General features: G+C 40.6%; 1 long non-coding RNA gene across 1 annotated transcript in view; it reads right to left on the bottom strand.

Annotated features, from left to right (window-relative positions):
- Positions 1-3,571: 3,571 nt before the first annotated feature.
- The window catches only part of LOC308586337, a 34,463-nt gene continuing 29,647 nt past the window's right edge, over positions 3,572-8,387 (bottom strand). The window contains exons 2-3 of the long non-coding RNA XR_014007826.1: positions 4,339-4,419; positions 3,572-3,720 (exon numbers count right to left, since the gene is read on the bottom strand). This is a non-coding gene — a long non-coding RNA (uncharacterized lncRNA). The remainder of the gene's footprint in view (positions 3,721-4,338; positions 4,420-8,387) is intronic.

Raw genomic sequence — 8,387 nt, 5'->3', positions numbered from 1 at the left:
CCCTCTAGGAAATTATTGAGTTGAGCATATAAAGCTGCTTTGTACTCAATCAGACTGTTTCAGAAGCAGAACAATGTAAAGTCCTGGACTTTAAAAAGAGATACCTGGATTCACATCCCTGTTAAGTTATAAACTGTGACCTGTGGCTGTCTCTCAATATCACCTACCACACAGTTCTGGGTTCTTGCGAGTCCACGAACTCCTTGGAAAAAAGATGGAATGATAATCTAGCCCAATATTATCTACTGATAACAGTTTTCCAGGTTCTCAGGCAGACATCAGATTGTTCCAGTGCCCACCCAAATCCTGACATGCTTTGTTCCATTTTAACCAACTGGCTGTCCCTTCCTCCCGTTGATACTTTATAGATGTGTCCTTATTTATTAAACTTTCTGTGTGCCTTCATTGCCTCCCACTATGTTCTTCCTCCTGTTATAAAACCAATCTTTACATATTTCCCATTCACATGCAACTTTCTACTACTGGAATTAAAAAAAAAAAACCATGGTAGAGAGGAAACCTAAAGATAGGCTTGTGATTCAGCTGACCTTTGGGTTAATGGAGCTACTGAGTGTGTTTCTGCTAAAAGAAATCTCCAGACAAAATGATCAAGGCATCTAGGTGTGTTATTTCATTTCTTATTATTGTATTTATTTCAGCCAAAGAGTGGAAGAGATGCTTGCAAGATTTTCTGCCTCAGGAGACAAAATAATTTGTGTGGCCTTCAGTACTCTGTCTCTTTGCTTGGGAGTGGAGATACTTGCAGCTGCACTTCAAGCAAACAAATATCTTTGGTCACCCCTAACAGGAATCACATATTTGCACCTAAGTAACTAAAGTTATATGACACGAAAGATAATATTTTATGTTGTGAATAAATTACGTGCTGATTTGTGTATCCTGATTCCACCTGGCCCATGACTTTAAACCTTTAATTCTTCGTCCAGTCAAATTGAAAAAGTGATGCATATTCAGGTGACTGCCTGTCCCACAAAGTGAGACTGGGCAGGGCCACAGAATCATAGAACTATCAAACTGGAAAGAACCAGAAGGTCAACTGGTTTTCAGTTTCCAGATCCCAGCCACAGTTTCATTTCTGACCTCTGTGATTATAGACCCATCCCCTGAGACATGAATAACACCACTTCATTGTATGAGAGAACCTTAAGGTATCCCACAAAGCCTTCATTCCACTGTGGCTGCATTTTTTGTGAAAAGGGGCAGGGAGCTTAGAGACAGAGTAATTTTACACATGGAACAATTAAGATCTTGTCTCTGTTGGCCTGTGCCTCATCTTACAGCTATGTAAGTGGTTTGGTTTTGCAAAAGTGGCATTCTCCGAGACTAGAGAACATTGCCTAGACTGCTTATGTTAAAATGGAAATTTGCAGTTGGCTTCCGTGAAAAGATTCAGTGAGTTAAATATTGTTTGATAGTCTCTGATAAAGAAACGACAGGGCTTCAAAAATAATTTGATTGATACCTGTAAATTCTGGGGCTGCATCCATGATGAACTAAAAAAGATGCTCATGATATCTTTAGGGGGGGAAACCTGAGTCATTCTTACTGAGTATAGTAGGATACTATAGTAGATACCACAAGACAGGAAAAAAATGTTCTTTTATACAACTGCAGCAGCCAGGTTACTCCTTGCAAAGAACTGGAAAGGAAATTATATGCCCACAAAAGAGGACTGGCTATATAAATTAACAGAATTTATAGAACTGGCAAAATTAACTGCGGCAATAAGATATCAAACGCATAAGAAATTAAGGTCACAATGGTTATGGTTTGAAGAGTACATGAGAAACACTGCTCTAAAGATAACATGCTGATATGTTTAGACTAAGCTCATAAAGTTTTCTTGATAATATAATATAATAGTATACTAAAAGAAATAATGTAGTGACACATGATTTGCAATGTAAATAAGAACTTGAATGAAAAAATGACGAGCACTGGTGGAGGGAAGTCACAAAGTTGTATTATCACCCACCTATTTTATGTACTTCTTTCTTACCTTAACTTTTCTCTTTCGGTTTTTTTAATCCTTTTTTCTTTTCTTTTTCCTTGTTATTTTTTGTTGTCATTATGTTATTATGGTTGTAAGTGTACGTGTATGTGTAGTAATGTTTGTATGAATGTCTAATCAAATCAAATAAATATTTTTTTTTAAAAAAGAACAATGTCTGCTTGGATCCATGTGATGTTTCCCCTAATCCAAAACTGACCCTAATCTAAGGCTCCTGCAAGATGTGATTACAGTAATAGTAGTTACCAGAGTCTTCACTGATAGTCACATATAATGCAGATGCAATTCAGTTGTACTTGAAGAAATGGTGCAGCGTAGATGTTAGAAAGAAAACAAAGCCGGAAGTTTGTTGTTCTGGATAGAAGGTTCAGTTTGGATGAGAAAGACCAGGATTCAAAATCCTGGCTTGACTGAGCTTTGAAGCTTTTAGCCTAGCATGCCTCACAGGGTTGTCATGAGGATAAAATGATATTAACTCAGGTATCCTTCCTTGACCTCCTTGGAGGAATGGTCAGAAAGAATTTTTGCTATTAGTTGTACTAGTTCTTCCGTCTATGAGTCTACAAATGCTTTCCAGACAAGAGTTAGTGGGATAGGGGATAGCTCACTAGCCCTTAGGCTGTTATGGTGGGAGCTAGATTTGTGTCATTACAGCTATGAATAGAGTGCAAATGCTTCCAGATGATGACAAGCAAAGGCAGCATCCTGGCAGTAAGACATTTGGCTATGGACTTGTCTTCCCTAGGGAGATTATTCAAGTTCCACCAGTGGAATATTTAACAAAACTGCAAAAACCAGCAGAACCACAATGCAAGGAGTCCTCTTCCACTCCATCTTACTTTGCACTCCCAGATAGAATACTGGACAGTTAAATCACCTAGCCTATCATCTTGAGACAGAGACCATCTTGGCTGTGAGTCCTGGAAGACCTACAAGCCTTTTCCCACATGGCCTGGGAGTATGGGTTCCTGATTGACTCAGCTTTCTATTGATGTAGAAATTGTTCATTTTGGTTGTATATCTTTTTATGTTTTATTTTTTGTAAAATATTTCTTTTGTTACGTTGTAATTATGTGTTTTTTCATGTTAGCCTCTTTGAGCATGATCTGAACTATGAGAATGTGGCATGCAAATAAAATTACGCATGTACGTATGCATCATTTGCAGACACAAAAGGAGTCAAATAGACGAGTGTAATTTCTTTTCTTTTCCCCTCTTTGTGAGACTTGATGCACGCACTTCAAAGGAATGTTGCAGGCACTGTCCATCTTCTCACTGCCCTTGAATTATCAGCCTTCTAACATGATGCTATTTACTGTGGTCACTGATAAAATAAGCTGCAAGAAATACGTGAACAAAAAGGAAAGCCCTTCCATGTTTTGTCTTCTCTCACACAAACCTTCAGAGAAACATCTGCTTTTGTGAGTTCTGGGTAAAGGCTGCAATCAAGTGTCAGAGAAACTACAGAACCTGATTCAGAGGAGATGCTGAATATACGTCAAACCTGATTCATTTGGCCTGTTATGATGCTCCTGGAGGGCACAAGGAGAAGGGGACGAAAGAGGACAAGATGGTTGGACAGTGTTCTCGAAGCTACCAGCATGAGTTTGACCAAACTGCGGGAGGCAGTGGAAGACAGGAGTGCCTGGCGTGCTCTGGTCCATGGGGTCACGAAGAGTCGGACACGACTAAAGGACTAAACAACAACAAATTGCCAGTGTTACTGTTCCTGCATTTTCCTGTGATTTATTTTGCACTACTTTTATCAGTCTCTACACAGACTTAACCAGAGTTATAAATCAAAATGTTGAGACTGAAGCTTAGACTTGTGCTTACCACATTTTCCTGAGCAAAGTGGTGCATACAGCACTATCCTAACCATGTCTATTCTGAGTAAACAGATATAGACTTAGACTGTGCATCAGCTTAAATCCAAATGCTTTGGCTTAAGTAAGCTCTGAACCAGAATGTAAATTTCCTCCAGATGCAGTCATCAGAGTTCTTATATTTTTCTGCTTTTGACTGTTTTCTAGGACATGCCAAAGCTTCTAGGAAAAAAGTTAAATCACGGCATGAGTCTGCTATAAAAATTCCTTCTGAAAGCCCCTTGTGATCTCACTGGCTTGTGGTATTTTTTTACACAGGTTAATATCGTATTGATATTTTGGATACGTTTACTAGCCAAATTGTTGCTAAACCACTAAAGACGTTCATTTCATAGCAGGAGCAGAACATTCTTTCCACCAAAGAAGTTATTTAAGCTGTCCAACAGGACTACAAATTTTGAATGTCTCCTTTTTGCTTACCCGATACTTTTCACAAAGTGATGATTTCATGTAATAAACAAGCCTTCGGATGTGGGGAGGATAAACTTTTTGGGTGAAGACCTGTGAAAAGAAAACAAGGTTCAGAAATTAGGGTGAATTCAGTTCTTGAATGTTTTGCTAACCTACTCATCTCATCTCTGTCCTTTTGTCTAGCCAGAGTAATGCTGATACGAAGATGACAGGGAAAACTAGTTCAAATAGTTATACTGTGTGTCACAGAAGATGCTCATAAGAGCCAAGCTTTGCAATCCACTTTGGTTTCTGTCCTAATTGATCCCTTAAATGGTTTGACATCTGGTTACTTTAAAAACTGTGGGAGAAATCATTTTTAAAAAAAAAAAAAAAACCATAAAGGGCAGCAACTGCTTCTACTTCCTTTTAACATTATTGAAGCTTAGGACCAGCTTTAATTAAACATTTTCTCATGGATTCCAGTCTCCACACACACACACACACACACACACACACACACCACTATTCTTCTTCTTCTAGCCAGGCAGATGGTCAGACAATCAGATGGTTCTGCTTTGAAGGCAAAGAAGTAAATGATGGGACTGGGGACTTCCGGGTTAGCGCCATCGGCGAATGGCGGAGTTCCTCCGACCGGAGGAACTGGCTCCATGGAAACTGGGTCTTCCCGCCGCGGCGAAGGTGGGGACCCGCTAGAAATCCCAGGTGGAGGAAGCCTGTGAATGTGGGGTTCGGCAGGGCACCAGGAGCGCTCCCCCTACACACCGGAAACCCCATTTTGGGGCTCCGGAGTGAAGTGGGGTGAGTGGCGCGGTGCTGCGAACTGATTGCTACTTTCACGGAGTGAAGCCGCACAGCCATTGCCGGAGAGCGCTGACTTTTTCCTGTGGACAATTGGATTTAAAACAAGTACCCGTGAGTAGAAACGGAAAATTGGATCAAGAAATATCTTAATTTGGCACCGAAGCGGGAAGGTTCAAAACAGGAAGTCCGCCTTCCGCTTTTTGTACATAGACTGAAGCAAAAACCTTGTAAGCTAAAGTCTGGAAAGTCATTTAAAAAGTTTAAATTTCCTTCATTTATAATTATTGAAACCCCCTTGGAAGCAGGAGAAAAGGGGGGGGACTTTATTTAACGCCTGCAGGAGAGAGTGAAGAAAGATAAGTTTCCACCGTCTCTAACCTGGGAACGGGGTGTCAGAGACAGAAATTCTTGGAGAGGTTCATTGACTGTGAATGGAATACTTTGATAGATAGCTAAAGAAGAGAAATAAATTGATTCCAATGTTGCCTTCTGCATTCTAAAGAAACAAAATATCTGAAAAATTAAATGAATTTTCCTTTGTTGGACTTGCCTTAAAAAAAATGGATACAAATAGAAATTGTCTCCTCTAGAGGGAGCTTGCTAAATTGTTGCTGCGTCTACTTGAGGACTCTACAGCTGTCAGATTAAGATCGAGGGACCAGTCCTTTTTGACCTTGACTAAATATGAGCTGGGAGGAAGTTTTGGTGCTTGCTTTATGCAAGATAAGTGCCTTGCTGGAACAGATGCATGAGAAGATGGATTTGATGAATGAGAAAATGGATTTGATGACTGTTGTGGTTAATAACTGTGGACAAACAGGGAATATTGATACAGAAACTATTCAGGGACCAACTCAGGAACCTGTACTGATTGGGCAAGTGCAGAAGATAATGGAGGAGGTTGCAGTTGCACCTCAAATAATACAAATGGAGAGACCCGAGGCCCTACAGGAGTATAAGCCGCTGTCTTTGAAGATTGAAGTTGGAGTCGGCCAGGGGGAGTCTGGAGCTGAGGAGGTTCTTAACTTTGGAGAGACCTCGAAATATGTTTTAAAATATTTTTTGGACTACATTGATGATTGCGGGGAGTGGGATTCTGGGGTATGGGCTGGTTGGATGAAGGGAGACGAAGATAATTTTGGGTTGGAATCCCCCAGAGACCTACTCCCCAATGAGAAAGGAAAGAAACTAAGAAAGAGACCAACAAAAGACAAGGAAAAGTGCAAGTATAAACAAGAAGAAGAAGATCTGCAGAAGGGACATGGAAGAGACTTAAGGGCCTCGGACATTAGATTACCAGGTTGATGGACTAGATGGAATGGACAGTAAGGACTGACACGACCCGAGACCAGGAAGATGAGACGTTGGATGAAGATTGGAAGAAAATTTATAAATATTTTTTTTCCCCTAGGGAATTAGCCTAAAATTAATGAACATTAGGGAAAATGTTGGAATGAAACTATATGACTCTAGTAGAAAAGATATCAGGAGTTATGTATAATCGAGTATTAAGCGTTAAGCTCTAAAGTATTTTTTGGTAAGATAAGGTTAAATAACTTAAGGTAATTTGAATAACAGAATATGGGGAAAGGATGGAAAGGATTTGTTGAGTTAATTAATAGGTTAAATTGTCAAGATAAATTATTTAGTAAAAATTGAGAAAGATGGAAAGAATTTGCTGAAATAATCAATCAAACTAGAATACAAAAAGGGAGGTGTGAGGAGGTCAATGAAACAAGCAAATGGAAGTTAAAGACATGTAATATGGGATTTGTGTCTTTTTTTCCTTCTTTTTTATCTTTTTGCTGTATTGTTGCATTGGTTTTTATGTCTTTTTTCTTGTTTTTTTCTATGTATTGTAGTGTTTTTAATTTTTTTCTTTTTTTTTCTGTAATTTTGAAATTATTAATAAATATTATTTTTTTAAAAAAGAAGAAGTAAATGATGGAACTGAGCCTGCAATGTGGAAGCCATGTTGGAGCTCTGGGCAAAACATGCTCTGATATCACCACAGCTAGGTGTAAGTGCTAGGAATTCAAAACTCAACACTAGGACATGGAATACAAAGCAGAAACCAACTGAATAGATAGAAAGTGTGTGTGTAAAATCTACAGCCTGTCCTGCTACACATTCACGCTATAGACCGGGGTAGCTAACAGTCCTCAGGCATGAGGCACATTGACACAAAGTTTTTAAAGGATACATTTTGGAGGTCAAGAGTAGCAGTCTCAAAAAGAAGATGGCCGCCAAGAGGTCAAAAAATGTTTGCCATGATAGAGGTCAGTTTAAAAATTGTGAGTGGACCTTGTGGTATCACAATGGGGTACCTATGAGAGCAATTAGTAAAAAAACACCAAAAAAAAATAATTAATGGATGAAGTTGAGAGGAGGCAACAACAAAAAACACCTTTTGGCATCAGGAGCACAGTGGGGATTCCATGGGTTCATCAAACAAATATTTAAACTATTTATACTTTTACTTTATTTCTACCAATTTGGAGGGTGGGGGGGCAGTAAAAACATACTGAGGGCTATATGTAGCCTTCAGGTTATGGGTTAGCCACTTCTGCTGTAGATAATGGATTTTGTGGTGTGTTTTGAATGGAAGCATACAGATATGTAGGTTTTCAATATAAAGTGGTATTTATGCATGCCCGTTATACAGCTGCACAGCGGTTCAGGTGCTGAGCCTGCAGTGAAGATGCTTGTATTTGGTAGGCATTTGTGATGGCCTGGGACTTGGGCTCGGACTCGGAACAGGAGGAGTCTTTGTACACACCAGATTCTCTGCCTCAGGCAGCAGCTGAACCGAGTCTGGGGCCTGATTCTGAAGAACCCCAGTCTGCACAGGTTCCGCTGCAACAAGCACCAGCTGAGCGGAGTCTGGGGCCTGAGTCTGCCCTGGCTCCAGATGCGGGAATTACCTCATGGCCCTCTTCTGGGCAATCACGTGCAGCTGCTCCACTACCAGTTGAGTCAGGCGAGGATGAGGCGGCCTTTGGGTCTAGTAACCCACTGACATCTCCCGAGCTGCAGAGACTGAGGTCTGAGAGAAGGAGAGACCTGAGTAACCGCAGGAGTGCTTGCCTTCGGGTGAGACAGGGAGGTGAGTCACCAGGGGATCAGGACCGGCCGTTACCCCATCAGAGATAAAAGGCTGTCGGACCCCGCCCCAGGTTGTGGGAGCAACATTGCTGCTTGCTGGAACCTGCCTGTTACCCTGTGCCTGACCTAGCCTGGTTTCCTGCCTTGGC

Source organism: Podarcis bocagei (assembly GCF_964188305.1).
Source record: "Podarcis bocagei genome assembly, chromosome: 4".
NCBI lineage: Eukaryota > Metazoa > Chordata > Lepidosauria > Squamata > Lacertidae > Podarcis > Podarcis bocagei.
The sequence above is the reverse complement of the archived record's forward strand: the minus strand, read 5'-3'. Positions and strand labels throughout refer to the sequence as shown.